This window comes from Rana temporaria, chromosome 2 (assembly GCF_905171775.1).
Source record: "Rana temporaria chromosome 2, aRanTem1.1, whole genome shotgun sequence".
NCBI lineage: Eukaryota > Metazoa > Chordata > Amphibia > Anura > Ranidae > Rana > Rana temporaria.
The window spans coordinates 99,752,918-99,774,362 of record NC_053490.1 but is presented as its reverse complement, the minus strand read 5'-3'; the positions used below and the strand labels follow the sequence as shown (position 1 = coordinate 99,774,362).

The 21,445-nt window shown below is 46.8% G+C and overlaps 1 protein-coding gene across 1 annotated transcript in view; it reads right to left on the bottom strand.

Moving 5' to 3' along the window:
- LOC120928225 (hydroperoxide isomerase ALOXE3-like) overlaps positions 1–21,445 on the bottom strand; it is a 347,315-nt gene that overhangs the window by 34,425 nt on the left and 291,445 nt on the right. The window lies entirely within an intron of this gene.

Below are 21,445 nucleotides of genomic sequence, written 5' to 3'. Positions count from 1 at the left end.
AGCGGAGTTCCACCCAAAAATGGAACTTCCGCTTTCGGAACCCTCCCCCCCTCCGGTGTCACATTTGGCACCTTTCAGGGGAGGGGGGTGCAGATACCTGTCTAAGACAGGTATTTGCACTTACTTCTGGGAATACACTCCTGTGGCAGTCATGCTCGACCTCGTCTACAGACATCGCGGGCGCGCTGGACAGGTAAGTTTCCATTTTTTTTAAAGTCAGCAGCTGCAATATTTGTAGCTGCTGGCTTTTCAAAAAAAAAATTTGGCGGAACCTACGCTTTAAGACACACATACAGTACATAACAATTAGGTTGAGTATAGTCATTACAAGCTTGTTATGCCTTCACTTGAGCACACCATCTACTAGAATAGGTTGGGGGGAAACAAGGAGCATTAAAATGAGTATACTATACATATACAAGAAGATCCAATGAGTCTCCCCGATGGTCTAGCAAGTTAGCAGCACATGGCAATAAACAAACTACTGTTCCCAGCCAGTCCAATTTGCAATTCCTCCGTTCCCCGGCCGCAGCAATTTGCACTACTCTCCACAATCTTCCTCTTGCTCCAGTTCTCCACTGTAGTATACACACTGACCTTCTCCTGCCCCAAGTCCATGGTAGCAAACTTTATCCGGATACACATCCTAGCTTCTCCTCCAGCCCTTCTCTGCGTTCGGCGCATCCCCCAAGGAGGGGACGCCCTGCAGCATCTTCCTAAAACTCCATTCTCCTTTCTCCTGCCCTGACAGAATCCACCCCAGCGACATGTGACCTCAGCTTATATGGGAGGCCTGTCCCCTTCCAATCCCAAATGGGGATTGGTCAGAGCTCCTCACAGGATCTGCCTGCCACTCCAACCTCAGGTCCAACCTCTGTTCCAAAACAATCCTCCTGAAAGCAGGGGGTGTGCCCTAAAGTCAAAGCACAGGTGATCACAACCACTGCTACACTAATCACTCCCAGCCCTAGATCGAAACAAGCAGGCCTAGCCTAGAGCACAGGCCTGCCTCAATTTGCCTGCACTGATAAAAGGTAACACTAATATATGAGATAGACTCATTACATGCAACGCAAGATAGTTCAAGCCGTGATTTGTCATAATTGTGATGATTATGGCTTGCAGCTCATGAAAACCCCAAATTCACAATCTCAGAAAATTTGAATATTACATGCAATCAATAAAACAAGGATTGTACATAGAACAATATCGGACCTCTGAAAAGTATAAGCATACAGTACATATGTACTCAGTACTTGGTTTGGGCCCCTTTTGGAGCAATAACTGCCTCAATGCGGCGTGGCATGGAAACTGCTGAGGTGTTATGGAAGACCAGGATGCTTCAATAGTGGCCTTCAGCTCTTCTGCATTGTTCGGTCTCATGTCTCTCATCTTTCTCTTGGCAATGCTGGCCAATCAAGCACAGTAATCCCATGGTCATCTAACCAGGTTTTGGTACTTTTGGCAGTGTGGGCAGGTGCCAAGTCCTGCTGGAAAATGAGCTTGTCTGTGTAAGGAAGCATAAAGTGCTCCAAAATCTTCTGGTAGACGGCTGCGTTGACCCTGGACTTAAAGGGGTGGTTCACCCTAAAAACGACTTTTTTATTACACTGCCCCCCCACATTACAATACGATTAAGGGTATTAATTTTTTTTTTTTGCTGTACATACCTTTGTACAGCATATTCACCCGTGGCATCCGGCTTGCGAGTCCCGTGGGAGTGGGCGTTCCTAATATGTCTGTGATTGACGTTTGACCAAAAACTAGCTCCCCCCGTCGCGTAAGCCGCGTCACAGTTGGCGAAAGGAACGGCGAGTCGGCGCTATACTGCACATGCGCATCGCCGTTCGGCTCCTTTCGCCAATCGTGACGCGGCTTACGCGACGGGGGGGAGCTTGTTTTTGGTCAAACGTCAATCACAGACATGTTAGGAACGCCCACTCCTGCGGGACTCGCAAGCCGGATGCCACGGGTGAATATGCTGTACAAAGGTATGTACAGCATAAAAAAATAATTAATACCCTTAATCGTATTGTAATGTGGGGGGGGGGGGCAGTGTAATAAAAAAAAGTTGTTTTTTGGGTGAACCACCCCTTTAATGAAGCACAGTGGACCAACACTAGCAGATGACATGGCTACCCATATCAACACAGACTGTGGAAACTTCACACTGGACTTCAAGCATCTTGCAGTGTGTGCCTCTCCATTCTTCCTTCATACTCTGGCTCCTTGGTTTCCAAATGAGATGCAAAATTTGCTCTTATCAGAAAAGAGGAGTTTGGACCACTAAGCAACAGACCAGGTGTGTTTTTCTTTAGCCCAGGTAAGACGCTTCTGACATTTTTTGATGTTTAGGAGTGGCTTGACAAGAGGAATATGACATTTGGGAAGCCCATGTCCAGGATCCGTCTGTGTGTGGTGGCTCTTGATGCACTGACTCCAGCCTTGTGAAAGTCCCAAACACATTTGAATGGCCTTTTCCTGACAATCCCCTCCAGCCTGCTGCTTGTGCACCTTTTTTTTTCCACACTTTTCCCTTCCACATAACTTATTAACCACTTTCAGACCTGCGCACGACAATGTACGTCCCTTTTTTAAAGATTGATATCTCGGTAACGGCAGCAGCTGCTGCCACAACCGAGGTATCGATCTTTAGTGTGCGCGGTCTGGTACACGATAAAGGCGGTCTCCGCGGCGGATTTGCCGCGAGATCGCCGTTATCGGTGGCGGGAGAGGGGCTCCCGCCGCTCTCTCCCGCGCCCTCCGCCGCTTACCGGAGCCGTCGGTAGCATCGGAGGAGATCGGGACTGTTCGGCAGCTGAGCGGGGACGAGACTGAAGGAAAAATCTCCTTTGCCCGTCCCCATAGCTCTGCTGGGCGGAAGTGACGTCAAAACGTCAGTCCCGCCCAGCCTCTTAAAGAGACAATTTTTTTTTTTGTCATTTGAAAAAATTACAGTTTCAAATTTATTTTTATTTTTTTGCATTTTAGTCTAAATATGAGATCTGAGGTCTTTTTGACCCCAGATCTCATATTTAAGAGGACCTGTCATGCTTTTTTCTATTACAAGGGATGTTTACATTCCTTATAATAGGAATAAAAGTGATACATTTTTATTTATTTTTTTCAGTGTAAAAAGTAATATAATAAATAAAAAGAAATAAGAAAACAAAAAAAAATTTTTTTAAAGTGCCCCGACCCGACGAGCTCGCGCGCAGAAGCGAACGCATACGCGAGTAGCGCCCGTATATGAAAACGGTGTTCAAATCACATAAGTGAGGTATCGCCGCGATCGTTGGAGCGAGAGCAATAATTCTAGCCCTAGGCCTACTCTGTAACTCAAAAAATGCAATCTCTAGAATTTTTTAAACATCGCCTATCGAGATTTTTAAGGGTAAAAGTTTGACGCCATGCCACGAGCGGGCGCAATTTTTAAGCGTGACATGTTGGGTATCATTTTACTCGGCGTAACATTATCTTTCACAATATATAAAAAAATTGGGCCAAATTTATTGTTGTCTTATTTTTTAATTCAAAAAAGTGAATTTTTTCCAAAAAAAGTGTTCTTGTAAGACCGCTGCGCAAATACGGTGTGACAAAAAGTATTGGAATGAACACTATTTTATTCTCTAGGGTGTTAGAAAAAAAATATATAATGTTTGGGGGTTTTAAGTAATTTTCTAGCAGAAAAAACTGTTTTAGTCTTGCTAACACCAAATCTGAAAAACACCTAAGGTCTGGAAGTGGTTAATGTGCTTTGATACAGCACTTTGGGAACATCCAACTTCTTTTGCAATTACCTTTTGAGGCTTTCCCTCCTTATGGAGGGTGTCAATGATGGTTTTCTGCACAACTGTCAGGTCAGTAGTCTTTCCCATAATTGACCCATAAGAGACCATTTAACCACTTAAGGACCCCTCACTGTATATATAAGTAAATTTTTTAAAGATGGATATCTCGGTAACGGCAACAGCCGCTGCCAAAACCGACATTTCCATCTTTTCAGTGATCGGTCCTCTAAACGATAACGGTGGTCTCCACGGCGGATTCACTGCGAGATCACCATTATCGGCAGCGGGAGAGGGGCCCCCCCTCCCGCCGCTCTGCCACTTCCTCCGCCACTTACCGGAGCCGCTTAGGCGATCGGGTCCTTCCTCCTTCTCGGCTGGGATACGAGTGAGGGCAAGATGGTCCCTACCCATCTCCATAGCATAGCAGGGCGGAAACGACGTCACTTCCGCCCATGCTTCTTAAAGGGACATTTTCTTGTTGTCATTTTTTCTTTTTTTGCATTTTAGTTTCAATATGGGATCTGAGGTCTTTTTGACCCCAGATCTCATATTTAAGAGGACCTGTCATGCTTTTTTCTATCACAAGGGATGTTTACATTCCTTGTAATAGGAATAAAAGTGACCCACTTTTTTTTTTTTTGTGTGTGTAAAAATGTATAAAATAAATAAAAATAAATAGGAAAACCCCACAATTTTTTTTTTAAAGTGCCCTGTCCCGACAAGCTCACGCGCAGAAGTGAACGCATACGCGAGTAGCGCCCGCATATGAAAACGGTGTTCAAACCACGCAAGTGAGGTATCACCGCGATCGTAAGGCCCCGTACACACGAGAGGATCGATCCGCTGAAATTTATCCGCGGACCGGTTTCAGCGGATAGATCCGCTGGTGTGTACGATCCAGCGGATATTTATCCGCGGATATTTTTCCAGGCAATGGATTTCCAGCGGATCAAAATTTCTTAGCATGCTAAGAAATCGATCCGCTGGAATCCAGTCCAGCGGATTGATCCGATGGTCTGTACAGACTCACCGGATCAATCTGTCCGAATCCATCCCTCGCATGCGTCGTAATGATTCGACGCATGCGTGGAAGTCCTTATATTACAGCGTCGCGACACGTCACCGCGGAGGGAATTCCGCGCGGATTTTGATCTCATGGTTAGTACAACCATGAGATCAAAATCCGCCAGAGGATTTATCCGCGGAAACGGTCCTCCGGACCGTTTACGCGGATCAATCCTCTCGTGTGTACTAGGCCTTAGAGCGAGATTAATAATTCTATCCCTAGACCTCCTCTGTAACTCAAAAGATGCAACCTATAGAATTTTTTAAACGTCGCCTATTTTTAAGGGTAAAAGTTTGATTCCATTCCACGAGCGGGCGCAATTTTGAAGCGTGACATGTTGGGTATCATTTTACTCAGCGTAACATTATCTTTCACAATATAAAGAAAAATTGGGCTAACTTTACTGTTGTCTTATTTGTTTTCCAAAAAAAATGCGCTTGTAAGACCACTGCGCAAATACGGTGTGACAAAAAGTATTGCAATGACCGGCATTTTATTCTCTAGGGTGTTAGAAAAAATTATATAATGTTTGAGGGTTTTAAGTAATTTTCTGGCAAAAATAAATGTTTTAATCTTGTAAACACCAAATCTGAAAAACAGGCAAGGTCGGAACCCTTTGCAGGTGTTATGGCTTAATTAGCTGATTAGAGTGGGACACTTTGAGCCTAGAGTATTGCACCTTTTCACAATATTCAAATTTTCTGAGATTGTGGATTTGGGGTTGCATTAGTGAAATAAATTATCTTTTGCACTATATTCAAATTTTTCAAGTTTAACCTGCAAATGTAGAGGGTGCTACATACACCCCCATCAAACTCACAGCTGTCCTCAGCTGTGGAAAATACATTTACAAAACACTTCCTGAGCCCAGGAGTAAAGGCATCCAATATCAATTGGTTGTATGGGGGAAAGGGAAAAAGGGACAAAACATGGACGGGGAAACATTGTATAAAAGTACAAAATAAAACATATACACTGAGACCATATACATATATTTGCACACTTTATACCTCCTAATTACAGATCCCTGTATCTAACGTTACATACAAGTAGAGCCAGAGCACTGCTCCCTCAGGAGAAATACTTTGCCTACCACAGCTCTTCATCTGTTCCGGCAGTGGAGATGGACAACCGTCACATCCCAAGCTTTCCTAAAAGAAGACACAAACAACACACAAACTATCTACACAACTAACTGTACATTAACACTTCACCAAGCAGAGGGGGTTATGATCCTATACATGATGATATAAACAAACACATTATTCTCTTCTTGTTTGAGTTCTTTTATTTTTTTCCTCTCCACTCCAGCCGGAGGGATCTAAAGATGACTCTTGATGGGTACAATCAAACACATATGCCCGTGGGCACATAAACCTTCTGTTGGCTCCTGGGTACAGGAGTCCTTCCTGAAAAATGGATAGCAAAAAGGGTTTTGGCAGAGACAGTATACCCTAGTGTCCATGATATTGTCCTTCTTATCAGGCACCATGGGTGGCAGGCATTGCTGTACCTGCAATATTTTTTTTCTCTTTGGGGAAAACCCACCCAAACACTGCTCTGGTACTACAGTCCTGGTGGATGCTCCTACTCGTGGCTACACAGAACAGAAGTCCAACTACAAGTAGTAACGTGGGTCCAGCAACCTCCTCCGGCTATCTCCTTCCCCTCTGACCGTCACAGAGTAGCTCCTATTGTGCTGACCCGCTTTAACCACTAGGACCTTGTCTCTGTGTATAGCACACTCAAGCTTCCACTCCCGATGTCCTTGAAACGGTCCCAAGTTTCACCCTCAAAAACCTTTTTTTTTCGGCTTGTGCACATGCAAATAGTCCCAGATCAGGTCAATCTCCCACTTCTCCCAGGAGTCCTCAACAATGTCCATGATCCGGGATGGGACATAAGGGTAATCCAAGCCCCACTCCAAGGCAACCCTCCTTTGCACCACTCGCTGAAACCGGGAAAACCTGAGCAGCTCCTTAGGCTTCCCCCGGGTTAGGTAGGACACAGGAATCAGGGGCCTTATTGACCCATTGACAGTAGGTGGCTGCCCTGGTCTGAGTAGCAGGGTTGGACTGGCCATCGGGACTACCGGGAGTTTCCCGGTGGGCCGATGGCTCAGTGGGCCAGTTGTCACTCAGGGGCGTCGGGAGGGGGTGGCTAAAGCCCTGAATGGGTCCCCAAAAAGCCCGGAGTCCGCCCTGAGTGTAAACATCCAGTGATGATTGGTGGGCAAGCGGGGGCGTGCGGCCGCAGTGAGAGTGGAGGAGTCAAAATGATGTCGGGGATGGGCGGGGCCAATATGCGGGGGCACCCCCATCATCAGTGCTTAGATGTGACAGCTCCACTCTCACTGCAGCAGCAAGCCCGATACCAATGTGTGGGGCCCCTTTCGTCCAGTACATTTGCAAACACTGCCTGTATACACTCTGACAGTCAGAATGTATACAGGCAGTGTTTGCTATGTACTGGACGAAGGGGGCCCGCACATCGGTATCGGGTCGTGCGGCTGCAGAGTCTGACTGCTGGCTGGGGAGGAAGGTGGTGGCCGCACCCGTTGCCACTACTGCAAGTGCACGGTTCCAGTGCAGGCTGCAGAGTATTGCTGCTGGAGGGGGTGCATGGCGGGTGGAGTGCACTGTGCAGGGTGACAACAGTGAACCTGTTGAACATCCTGCCTGTGTGTCCTCTCAGTCCTCTTCTCTCCCGTGTAACTCCTCCTTCCCCCCCACAGCTGATTTCATCCATACAATAAGCAGACTGTCCGAGCAGAAGTTGCTGTTAAAAAGTTAAAAAGCCTGTGATTGGTTGCTAGGGGCGGTCCTAGCAACCAATCGTCTGTCTGTAACATTGAAAGTTGAACAGCTCCCGCCTTCTGCTTGGACGCTTCGCATCCTCTGAGTGTCTTCTCCCTGCTGTGTAAGGTAAGGGAGGGGGCACTGACATAAAGGGAGCTGTGTTTTGTTGCAAAGGATACCAAAAAGAAGGGTACTGTGTAAGGAGGGGGGGGGTCAGTGTTTGTGTAAGGAGGGGGGGACAGTGTTTGTGTAAGGAGGGGGGGGACAGTGTTTGTGTAAGGAGGGGGGGGCAGTGTTTGTGTGAGGGGGGGGGTCAGTGTTTGTGTGAGGGGGGGGCAGTGTTTGTGTAAGGAGGGGGGGACAGTGTTTGTGTAAGGAGGGGGGGACAGTGTTTGTGTAAGGAGGGGGGGGCAGTGTTTGTGTAAGGAGGGGGGGGACAGTGTTTGTGTAAGGAGGGGGGTCAGTGTATGTGTCTGATTTTTTTTAATATGCAGCGGGGGGGGGGTAAATGCACTGCCGCTGGTCATAGTAACTGATTTATTAGACCCTTTCACACTGAGCCGCCCATAGCGTCGGCGGTAAAACGCCGCTATTTTTACCGCCGACAACTGCGTATAGTTTACTGTTTGTGTGTGTGTGCAAAAATTAAGTGGGCCGGTCTGGATGAAGTCCAGGGACAAATTTTTGTCCCAGTCCACCCCTGCTGAGTAGTAGAGGGCGGACTTGTGAAAAGTCTGTGGGACTAATTCGAGGTTTGCGCTGGACATTGTAGTTCCTCCATTACTTCGAATAGGGTTCCGGTGAATGGAGAGTCCTCTGTAAACCATGGCTCTTCATCACTGGAGGAAGCCTCCTCCGGGGAGGACCAAGCAAACAAGTTTTCAATAGAACCAAACCTGTCCAGCACCCTGGGCAAACCCCAGTCTATGACCCGGCCCTCGCTCACCTCATCCAGCTCACCTGAGGGTTCCCCCTCCTGCAACACGGACTCCTTCCTGATGGGCACAGCAAGGGTCTTACTTGGAGCCGGCTCTTCAGGGAGATCAACTGGAGGCCACACAATAGCACTTGCAACCTCCGACCCCTGGTCGGGCCACAGATCTTTCCGACATCCTCTTCTCCCTCCAAGTCCCGGAACTCAGGGATGGACGAGCTTGGTGAAAGTTCCTTTACTGCTGGGGTAGGTGATGCATGGCCCTCTCTGGCCTTCCGAACCACCTGCATCTGTGGCATGCATAGTCCTGTGAGCAGGCTTGTAGAGTAATATTTGGTTTCCTGCTGCACCGGCCCTAAGTGGGTTAGTGGATCCCCACAGTGTCCGCACTGGGCCCAGGCACTGACTCCAGACGTAGGTATGTTGCACCTGGGACATAACATGCACAGCTGCTCCACTCCTTCGATCACCCCCAGGGCAAGTCCTCCGGTAAGTTCCAGCCGGATACCGGTGTTGACCAGCACCTGATCATGTAACTCAGGCGACCACTGCATAGTGGGCATCCTCCGGCCACCCTCCGCCATCTTCATCAGCCTCGTGTCTGGCTATGCAAATAAAGGGATAAATGGACAGCCGCACTCCAAAAATCTTAAAAAAGACGTGCCCTTTATTGGTAAAGGAAAAAATGCACTGCAACAATCAGCACACAGTGGGGAAAACAGCTGACGCATTTCGCATTGATCTTCAATGCTTAGTCATAGCTACAAATAAACAAAAGATTTCAAATACATATATACACAGTGATCTATACCTTATTAGACCTGCCCAACATCTGATTGGCACCAGCAAATTGCTGGAATCCCAAGCACATGTGAGGGGGACTGATGAAAAAACAAGCAACACATGAGAAGGCAACAAAAAATGTCACCAATGTGAAAAGAATTTTTAGACATTGAATGAAAGACACAGAAAAAATGTGTGTTAATGCAAAAAGTGATTATAGGATGTGTAAATATATCCCCAAAGGGAATGTAAATGTGCAGTCTAAAAATAAGAATTTATGATGGTAAAAGCATAGAAAAGTGAAGGAAAGTGGAAAGAATATTGATATATGCGTCCCATTAATGTGAAAAAAAGTAAACAACAATAATAAAAATATTATGTTGGAAGGTTTGGCGTGGGGCACATAAATTCTTATAATAAAGTATGTGATGTCATCTTATCATGGAACAAGGACAGAATCATGTAAACATGCAGAGTTGCATCACACACCGTGTTGTGATAATTGATGGTGAAATGTAAGATACATATGTGTGAATTTCATAGTGTGATAATGATAAATGAATGATAAATGAATTTTTGTGTGTATATAATAATGGTGATGTGTGAAAAAAAGGAAAAGGTAACAAGATTTCAAAAAGGTACATCACTAAAGGGATATAACATCCCACAATTGTATATGTATAAACGTAGGTAGACATTCAATTCTGTGTGCTGTAAAAAAGAAACCGACCAGGCGGTAAGCGATATATGCACAAGAAACAAACATATAACCATACTACTATCCGCAATTCCGACAAAGGAGGTACTGTGGTTATCTTGGATTCTTGCACATATAGTAATGAAGCGTTGAGACAACTGTCTGACATTGACACATACTCCCCTTTAAAGTCTGATCCCACCATTCCTTTTAGTAAAGAGCTTAACACACTTTTAGATCGTGCCGTACAGGCAGGCATTTTTACAGCCAAGGAACGGGATTTGTTTATTCCTGCCAACCCAATTATGCCCATTTTTCACCATCTACCCAAAATCCACAAGAGTCTTTTTCCACTTGTTGGCAGACCAATTGTGGCAGGTATTGGTTCATTAAACGAACGGTTGGGCGATTGGGTTGACAGTCAATTACAACCTTTAGTTTTGGGCCTTCCAGGATATCTCCGTGACACTAAAGACCTTCTTAACAAACTTCATGAGTTCACATGGACTGATAGTCACAGGTGGATCTGTTGCAACGTTACAAGCCTTTACTCTAGCATTCCCCATCACTTGGGTATTGAGGCAGTGAAAACCTTCCTAAAAGAGTCGGGTAAATTCTCCCTGGTTTTACAGGAATTCATATGTCAAGCCTTGGAATATCTTTTAAAACATAATTTTTTTATGTTTGACGGGGCTAATACCTCCAGAGATGTGGTGCCTCTATGGGAGCTAAATTTTCTCCCTCTCTTGCCAACCTTTACATGGGCTGGTGGGAAAGGTCCCGCATCTTTGGATGTAGTAGTCCCCGTCGTCTGGACACTGCATTTTACTGTCGCTACATAGACAACCTGCTGTTCATCATCGATGACAGCAGCATTGATCTGGACGGCTGGTTGACTTATTTAAATGACAATTGTTTAAACCTAAAATTCACAGGAGACCTACAGACCACCTCTATTGAATATCTGGATGTGAGACTTTCAGGCACTGGTGGTAAAATCACCACCAGTCTCTATCGCAAAAAGACCGCAGGAAATTCCCTTTTACGGGCAGATTCCGCACATCCTGGACATACTATCAATGCGGTTCCATATGGCCAATTTCTTAGGCTTAAGCGCTTGTGCAGTTCTGAGCATTTCTCCTTGGAAGCCACTAAGATGTCAAACAGGTTTTTAGAAAGGGGATACCCCATTAAAATCATCAATAGGGCTCTGTCCAGAGCCAGCACTATACCGAGGGATTCCCTTTTAGGAAACGTCCATACCAAAAAAGCACAAGGTGCCTCTCTTAATGATGTCCCTGTTTTTTCCACACCATACAGCTCTGAATTTAGCAAAATCAAAACCTATATTGTATGGTGACACCACCTACCAACATATTTTGGAGAAAGGCATCAGGACTGTCTCCCGTAGAGCTCCCACATTGGGTAGCAAACTGTCCCCCAGTCTTTTTCAAAGTCAACATACCAGCATGAATTGGTTACAGTTTCAAGGCACTTTTAAATGCGGGGCTAATGGATGTAGGTATTGCAAACTGGTCAAAACTGGACCACATGTCCATTCCCACCCTAGCGAGTAAAGTTTTGCTATTAAGCATTTCATAAATTGTAATACCAAATTTGTCATATATGTGATTGGTTGCAGTACATGTAAACTTCAGCATGTGGGTCGTACCACCCGCAGACAGAAAGATAGATTACGCGACCATTTATATATAGCAACAGAGTATTCGCGTATCTCCATAGTATATCTTGATTATGAGGGTTCTACTTTATTTTATTTTACTTTTATTTTACTTATAATTCTAAAATGAAAAAAGTTTTTTATACTTATGGAAACTTCACCAGTTTCAAGATTTTCTGGTATCTTTTTCCCCTCTTTTTTATATGTATGGTTATATGTTTGTTTCTTGTGCATATATCGCTTACCGCCTGGTCGGTTTCTTTTTTACAGCACACAGAATTGAATGTCTACCTACGTTTATACATATACAATTGTGGGATGTTATATCCCTTTAGTGATGTACCTTTTTGAAATCTTGTTACCTTTTCCTTTTTTTCACACATCACCATCATTATATACACACAAAAATTCATTTATCATTATCACACTATGAAATTCACACATATGTATCTTACATTTCACCATCAATTATCACAACACGGTGTGTGATGCAACTCTGCATGTTTACATGATTCTGTCCTTGTTCCATAAGATGACATCACATACTTTATTATAAGAATTTATGTGCCCCACGCCAAACCTTCCAACATAATATTTTTATTATTGTTGTTTACTATTTTTCACATTAATGGGACGCATATATCAATATTCTTTCCACTTTCCTTCACTTTTTTATGCTTTTACCATCATAAATTCTTATTTTTAGACTTATCTGCACATTTACATTCCCTTTGGGGATATATTTACACATCCTATAATCACTTTTTGCATTAACACACATTTTTTCTGTGTCTTTCATTCAATGTCAAAATTTTTTTTTCACATTGGTGACATTTTTTGTTGCCTTCTCATGTGTTGCTTGTTTTTTCATCAGTCCCCCTCACATGTGCTCGGGATTCCAGCAATTTGCTGGTGCCAATCAGATGTTGGGCGGGTCTAATAAGGTATAGATCACTGTGTATATATGTATTTGAAATATTTTGTTCATTTGTAGCTATGACTAAGCATTGAAGATCAATGCGAAACGCGTCAGCTGTTTTCCCCACTGTGTGCTGATTGTTGCAGTGCATTTTTTCCTTTACCAATAAAGGGCACGTCTTTTTTAAGATTTTTGGAGTGCGGCTGTCCATTTATCCCTTTATTTGCAAATCCTGTGCATTGCCGACACCTGTTTGGTTCTTGAGTGGACAGTGATCACCTCAGGTGTGCTCACCTGGAGCGGCAGTCTCCTTACCTGTTCGCAGCCTCGTGTCTGGCGCTGGTCTCCGTCACCGTCCTCTGCTGGAACGTGACTCCGCCCCAAGTCCATGGTAGCAAACTTTATCCGGATACACATCCTATCGACTCCTCCGGCCCTCCTCTGCGTTCGGTGCGTCCCCCTACATGGGGACGCCCTGCAAAAGCTGCCTAAAATTCCATTCTCCTTTCTCCTGCCCCAACAGAAACCACCCCAGCAGCATGTGTCCTCAGCTTATATGGGAGGCCTGTTCCCTGCCAAAACCTAATGGGGGTTGGTCAGAGCTCCTCACATGAGCTGCCTGCCACTCCAACCTCAGGTCCAACCTCTGTTCCAGAACAATCCTCCTGAAAGCAGGGGAGGCGCCCTAAAGTCAAAGCACAGGTGATCATACCCACTGCTACACTAATCACTTCCAGCCCCAGATCAAAACAAGCAGGCCGGGGACTTCCGGTTCCGGCGCCTCATGGAGTGACTGCTCTCCTCAGCAGCTCCCACCGCACGACTCCAAATCCAGCCTGTAAAACCCCCTCGAGCAGCCATCCGAACCCCCTCCACCCCTGGGCACGTCCCCCCACGACCATGGATCGGTTTGTGGAGAAATTGGGCATCCGCAGCCATTCGGCCCAGACGGCGCCGCCGGCCCAACCGCAAATCGAGGCCCCGGCTTCGGCCTACTCCGCTCCACGGACCCCAGACGCGCCGGCGGCGATGGAGGTGAGCGGCGCTACCTCCCCCTCTCCTACCTCACACGCTCCCTCACCCCAATCAACGGGGAACAACACATCCCCATCACACCAAGTGGGGGATAATACAACCGATCGCATTGCTCAGGCCGTAGCTGCCCTGCTGAACCCCATGATAGCAGCTTCGGTGGAAAAAGCTGTAAAGGCTGGGATGGCACAGATCAAGGCCCAGCTTGGGGAGCATGGCTCCAGATTAAATGAATTAGAACACCGCCTGTCTAGTGCGGAAGAAGATCTATACCATGCCCAGGCCATGGAACACGCTCAGGACAAGACGAACCAATTCGTTCTTCAAAAATTAGACGATTTAGAAAACAGATCCAGGCGCAGTAACCTACGTTTCGTGGGTGTCCCGGAATCACTTCAGGCCTCCGCACTCGCCGAGTTCTGCGCCCAGCGCATCCCGGAGGCGCTGGGCCTTCCTGGCCCTTGCACGGTGGAACGTGCACACCGCATGGGGGCTTTTAACTCGGAACGCAAGTCACCGCGCCCAATCATCGCCAAATACCTAAACTATGCTGAAAAGTCTCTCATACTATACTCCTTTCGGCAGGCCCGCCAGCTCCAGATTGATGGTATAAAAGTGCTAGTATTTGCAGACTATTCCATTGAGGTCTCCAAGAAACGTAAGGCCTTTCAACAGGTTTGCTCGGAACTTTTCAAACAACAAATCAAGTTTACCTTAGCCTTCCCGGCTATACTCCGCCTCAAGGCACCTAATGGAGATCAGCTGACCTTTCAGGACCCCTCAGAAGCCGAAGCTTTCCTGCGGTCGCGGCACCCACACCTCAACCCCCAGACGCCCTCCAAGGCCCCTGCACTTAACCGTTCCCTGGACCAGAGAAGCCCGAGGAAGGAATCGCCTAAGCGTTTCAGAGCCTCGGCCCATGATTCGGCCTGGGCCACCGCGAGATGATTTTCCAGCGACCAGCACGCCCTCCTGGTTCTTATTCCTCCCCCTGAGCGTCTTGCTACATCGCCAAGGTGTCCTCAGATCAAGTCCTGCTCATGCATCACTTGACCCCCAACCAACTGACGGCTCTCCACCCCCCCTCTTGCCGGCGGGACAGGTAGCATTATGTGGTATACTATCCAGTTAACCCATTTTGGGTTTTGTTTTCTTTATTCGTTTGTTTATGCCTCTGCTGTGTACCTGCATTACCCCGTTGACATGGGTCAGCTATATTCCTCCAAGTTGTATCTCACTTGGAACAGTCATGTTCTCCCTGTGCCCCCCCCTCCCTGATCGAACGTATTTATATATGTATAACTGCTATCAATGTTTTGAGTTATTTGCACCTCCTGGGCTCACTGTACGCACTAACCCTGTCCCCCCCCGCTATGGGCACTGCGTGTTAGCCACGCAAAGCTATACCGCTTAACCTTGGCTCTCAGGCACAGGTCACCTATGTCGTGATAAGGGGGCCTGCTCGTACAGTGACTCCATGTGGAAAAAAGTGAAGTTTTTGCTATTGGTTTTGTTACTTTTGTCATTTTCTTTCCAGCTCTTCTTTTTACGCCCTCTTCCCCCTCCCCTCTCCCCCCCTCCCCCCGGCACTCAACCACACGCACCCTATACATCCCCTCCCCCTTGTGACTTACAGGTCCTGATCTGCCCTTACGTGGTGACCCCCCTTGGCCCCTTGCCAGATAATATCCGTCGTAAAAATACATCTCAGACCCCATTCCCGGAACCCTTAACATGAAAGTTATTTCATGGAATGTGAAGGGACTCAGGTCCCCAAATAAAAGAATGAAGATCCTTAGACACCTAAAAAGAATCAAAGCGGACATAGCACTACTGCAGGAAACCCATTTATCCGCATCTGATTTCCCGCGCATGAAAAAACTTTGGGTGGGCACGGTCCTGGGCTCTGAAGCGGTTGGCCGCAAGGCAGGTGTCCTCCTATTGATACATAAAAACCTTCCCTGCTCGGTTCTAGCGGTAAACTCCGATTCCCATGGCCGCCTAATATCAGCTCACCTCAAAATCGGTTCTAAAGAATTGGTCGTCTCTAACGTCTATGCCCCGAACAGCCCAGGCTGATCGTTCTACTGTGAGCTATCTTCCTGGCTGCTGCAAAACACCCTCATCCCTCATTTGGTCGGAGGCGACTTTAATGATACCCTGCACCCAGTAGACGACAGATCTTCCCCTAAATGCTCCCGCTCAGGCCTTGACCCATTGCAACCCTCGCTATTTGCCTCCACGATGGACTCGCTTCACCTGCGAGACCTATGGCGTCTGACCCACCCCGCGGATAGGGAATTTACGTTCTATTCTAATCCCCATGCCATATTCACCAGAATAGACTATTTCTTCGGATCGGACGATCTCATCCCTCTGATATCAACCACCGATATTCTTGACATCGCAATATCTGATCACGCCCCAATATCAGTCTCCCTGGACAACCTAGACCTTCCCCCCCAACCTATGCTATGGCGCTTCCCCTCCTTCCTCCACAACCACTCCGACTTCCGACATTTTATGGAGAAAGCCTGGCTGGAATACTCCTCGGCGAATGCCCCCCACATAGATGACCCAAACCTCTTTTGGGACGCCGGCAAGGCTTTCCTCAGAGGAAAAATCATTTCCTACGCCACCTCATTTAAGAGAAACGCCCTGTCCAAGTTCAAATTAGCCAGTTCCCGTTTACATATAGCACAAAGAAACCTTTCTCTAGCTGACTCCCCTGACAACAGAGACGAGTGGCACGCAGCCAAACGGTCATTCGATACGTGGGCGGACACTCTAGAAACAGTTAAAAAGTCCAACTTAGATGCCTCTCTCCACAAATTTGGCAACAAGTCGGGTAAACTCCTCGCCAGACTCTGCAAAGGCTCCTTCACCCCAACCCACATCACCTCCCTAAGGGATTCGAGCGGTTCCGTCAGAACCACCCCCCCAGCTATCAACAAGGCGATGCTCCAATTTTACACGGCCCTCTACGCCCCGGACCCCGTTGACAGATCGGCGGCAAACGCCTTTCTAGAGAACCTAGACATTCCTCAGCTTACCCCCTCCCAATTGGAAAGCCTAAACGCACCTATTTCTACTCTCGAGATCTCCGAAACCATTCGCAAGCTTGCTCCCTCAAAAGCCCCGGGCCCTGATGGCTTTACGGGCGAATTCTACAAGACCCTACAAAACATAGTGGAACCCACTTTACACAAAGTATATTGCGGCGTCTGGTCTGGCGGCCCCTACCTCCCCTCGGGAAACCAGGCTATTGTAAAGTTATTGTCTAAGAAAGGAAAAGACCCGCTCGAGCCAGGTTCGTACAGACCGATATCCCTTCTGAACCTTGACGTAAAAATTCTCTCTAAGATCGTCTCCAATCGGTTATCAGATATCATTCCCTCCCTGATACACCCGGCTCAATCGGGCTTTGTAAAAGGCAGGACGGCCACTTTAAATATCCGTAAAGTAATGCTGGCCTTAGAACATGCTAAACAACACCCAGAAGGCGATTTCGCCATTGTCACATTGGACGCGGAGAAAGCCTTCGACAATGTCAGCTTCGAATGGCTTTCTATGTCCATGGAGAAAATGGGTTTCTCCGGCCCCTTTTGCCATCTTATAAATGCTATGTATGCAACCCCTTCTGCGAAATTAGTGGCCGCTGGAATTCTCTCAGAGGAATTCCGCCTCCATAAGGGGACGCGACAGGGCTGCCCCCTCTCTCCCCTTCTCTTTAATTTAGCTCTAGAACCCCTGTCCAGACACCTAACCCAAGTAGCGCCCCTTCACGGCATACATTCGGGCCCCCACGAACTGCGTTCGTCTCTTTTTGCCGACGATGTCCTCATCTTTTCGGCGGACCCCTCCTCCGATATGATCACTATCAAAACGGTTTTTGACACGTTCCGTCGCTGCTCGGGCCTCCGAATAAACTACTCCAAAAGCGAAATCCTACCATTAGGCACCCGCCCCGACCCCTCCTGGACACGCCACTCCATCTTCACGGTAGCCTCCTCTCATATTACGTACCTCGGCATAAAAATTGGCAAACTGCCCTCTTCTCTGTACCATTTAAACTACCCCCCCTTGATTTCGAAACTATCTCAAGAATTGTCGAACTGGTCGGATCTGCCGCTCTCGCTCCTGGGAAGATGCCACTTGGTCAAAATGGTCAGTTTTGCCAGATTATTATACCCGATGCAGACCATACCCCTACTCTTACGCCATAAAGATATCAAACTTATTGACTCAGCTGTCTCCAAATTCATATGGCACGGCAAGAGACCCCGCATAGCTATGAAAAAACTTTTTCTTCCCAGACGCGAGGGCGGTGTAAGTCTTCCTAATGTCAGGTTATATAATTTAGCATGTCTATTGAGAACGGGCTTAGATTGGATTTCACATTCGGCGAGGTATTCCAATTACTCACTAGAATCAGCCATGGTGTACCCCTTCTCCCTAGTGGCCCTTCTCCACTGCAAATGGAAATCGGTCAAACCCCCACTCCAGCATAACTTACTACTCAGAGATACGGTCATAGCCTGGAGGGAATCCAGAAAACTCCTGGGTCTGTCCCCCTTCGTATCACGTCACCTTCCCATTCAAGGCAACCCCGGCTTCCCCGCAGGACTAGATCACAAGCCCTTTAAAATATGGAAGGAAAGGGGACTTACACTTTTCTCATCATTGTGTGACACCTCAACTGGCCTCCCTCTGTCTTTTACAAGAACTGCTGAGACGTTTGATCTACCCAAGGCTCACATCTTCCACTATTGGCAATGTGCCAACTACCTACGACTCTCGTGCAATGAGGCCTCAAAGCGCTTCCTCCCTACTTTCACTGACAGGCTGCTTCTGGAAGGCTCCTACAGAATCTCGGACATCTACAAACCCCTGCTCCTTAAAGCGCTACCTTCTTTATCGTCCACTTCTGCTGCAAACTGGGGCAAAGATTTTCCTGACGAAAACCTGATATCCAAGCTATTACACGGCTACAATACTGTCCAGAGGATTACACCAAATGAAATCTGGAAGGAAACTCAGTTAAAGATTCTTCACCGGGCCCACATCCCTTTTCTACACTCCTCGCAGGACGTGAACGGCGCCTCCTGCCCCTTGTGCCAACACCCGAAACCCTCTTTATCTCACCGGTTTTGGTCTTGCTCATTTATTTCAGCTTTTTGGGATCAAGTCTTGGCCTACGTTTTTCAAATCACCCTACTGAAGTTACCCAAAGATCCTTTCCTCCTTATATTTGGATATTGGGACCCCCTGCTGCTACAAAGATCACAGGTGTCCATGACCTGGCCACTACTTTGTTTCCTTGTCGCACGGAGGGCTATTCTAAGAAACTGGATCTCTTCTCAACCCCCCTCCGCCAATCTGGTTGCACGAGACCTCCTTCTCCTCCTCTATAAGGAACGAGCCACCACGGACTTCCAGCGAGCCACGGAAAAATCCCGCTTTCTCTTAACCTGGCAACCTTTTATGTCTGCATCACTCTCCCAAGAGGACCTCATCGCTTTCGAGCATTTCACTTTCTCGTACTTCAAGTCCCCTCCACCCACAACCCAGGGCGAAGATCCGTCACCTAACTCTCATACCACCGCTCCTGAGTAATTTGTACCGAACTGCTTCTACAGGCCTGGACGTCACCCCCCCCCCTCCCCTCCCCCTCCATCTTGGTGCTCTTCTAAAACGATGCTCTATACATGGTGCCCCCCCCCCCCTCCTCACCTTATAGTTTTCCTAGCTGTTAGAGCTCCCTGTATTTACTACTTAGACTCTATGTTACCCATAAATGTTGACAGGCCTAAAATCCATCATTTTTTTAGATTCACTCGGGTCGTATCCTCTGATATTGCTCAGATCCCACCAGTTTCACTTACGTGGGGAGGTGGTGTCCTCTTAGGCATCCTCCTCCTTGTTTGGGGTTTGCGGACGGGGATCCCGCCTCCACCATGTCTCATACATGACCATATGTCTGTTGGATTTATTGTTCCTGATCCGCTACACACACTGTTCACGGTTACATGTAGATATTATACTGCTGGGGCTGCGTCCCCATCTGCTATGTTCTGTTTTCTACTCGGCATTGTGGATTCTATTTGCTGTATTTGTGAAAACTTAATAAATACTTTTTGAAAAAAAAAAAAAAAAAACAAGCAGGCCTAGCCTAGATCACAGGCCTGCCTAAATGTGCCTGCACTGATAGCCAAACCCAGAAAAATCCTATTCTAGCACCTACCTAAAGGTAGAGGGTGCCACAACTGGTATTGGTAATCGATTGGATATAGATAGCTGGATTCAGTAAGAGTTAGGCCGGCGTATCAGTAGATACGCCGACCTAACTCGGAATTTGCGCTGTCCTAAGTTTAAGTGTATTCTCAAACAGAGATACACTTAAACCTATCTAAGGGTGCAATATTTAGGCTGGCTGCTAGGTGGCGCTCCCATTGCGTTCGGCGTAGAATATGTAAATCACTAGATATGCCTATTCACAAATGTACGTCCGCCCGTCGCAGTAAAGATACGCCGTTTCCGTAAGAGATAGGCCGCCTAAAGATAAACATGCCCCCTAGGTGGCGTAGCCAATGTTAAGTATGGCCGTCATTCCCGCGTCGAAATTTGAAAATTTATCGTCGTTTGCGTAAGTTGTCCGTGAATAGGGCTGGACGTAATTTACGTCCACGTCAAAACCAATAGGTCCGTGTGGCGTACTTAGCCGCAATGCACACTGGGATATGTACACGGACGGCGCATGCGCCGTTCTTAAAAAACGTCAATCACGTCAGGTCACACTTCATATACATAAAACACGCCCCCCACATCCTCATTTGAATTAGGCGCGCTTACGCCGGCCCCATTTACGCTACACTGCCGTAACTTTGCAGGCAAGTACTTTGTGAATACAGTACTTGCCTTGCAAACTTATGGCGGCGTAGTGTAAATGCCATACGCTACGCCGCCGCAACTATGCGCCCACCATCCTGAATCCAGCTAAGACTGTACAATAGATTCCTGTTTCATATTTGGTACAATTTAAGTACGGTAGATCCGCTGCACTGTATTTAAAGGCAGCTCACCTTCTCATCTTCAAGTAATGAAAGCTATGAAAATAAAGGTGGCAGTTTATTAGGTAAGTTAGTGCAAGAGCTAAGATGGGCATACAAAGTGCAGTAATGGTAACCCTAACCCATGCCAAATAATTACATTAATTTTTCAGTAAAGATAAAATAGTGGAAGGTTATTTTAGACTAATTAACAAAAATATCTTTAATTTGCATATCACTGGTTCTTGCCATATGCAGATATGTTCCCCAAAACAGATTATTTTTGGTGATTGTACAAAAGCTGAGGAAGTTTTGTCAGTTAACATCGTCTGCTCCTCTGTAGCCAAAAGGGAAAAAAAATTTTTTGATGGAGTTGGAATTGTCACATTTGGCCCAAATTTGCAACTGTGTATGACCATATCTATGGAAGGGTAAGTCTACCGTGTAACAGATTTGGCAATCACTAATAGGGCTTACATATTTGTAGCGCACTGCTCCTAATGAACAGGCTCTGCCTCAAATTTAATGGCGGTCTGAGCTGTTATTTGGCTCAGACCAGAGTGATTAAAGGCAATTTAGCCTCTGTTCTAGCCATGGCTGTGCTGGGAGTGATCCACCATTGATCGCATGGGGGTGTTATTACCACCCCAGGCCAAGGGTGGCAGCAGTCAGATCATGGTACATCGAGTGTCCCC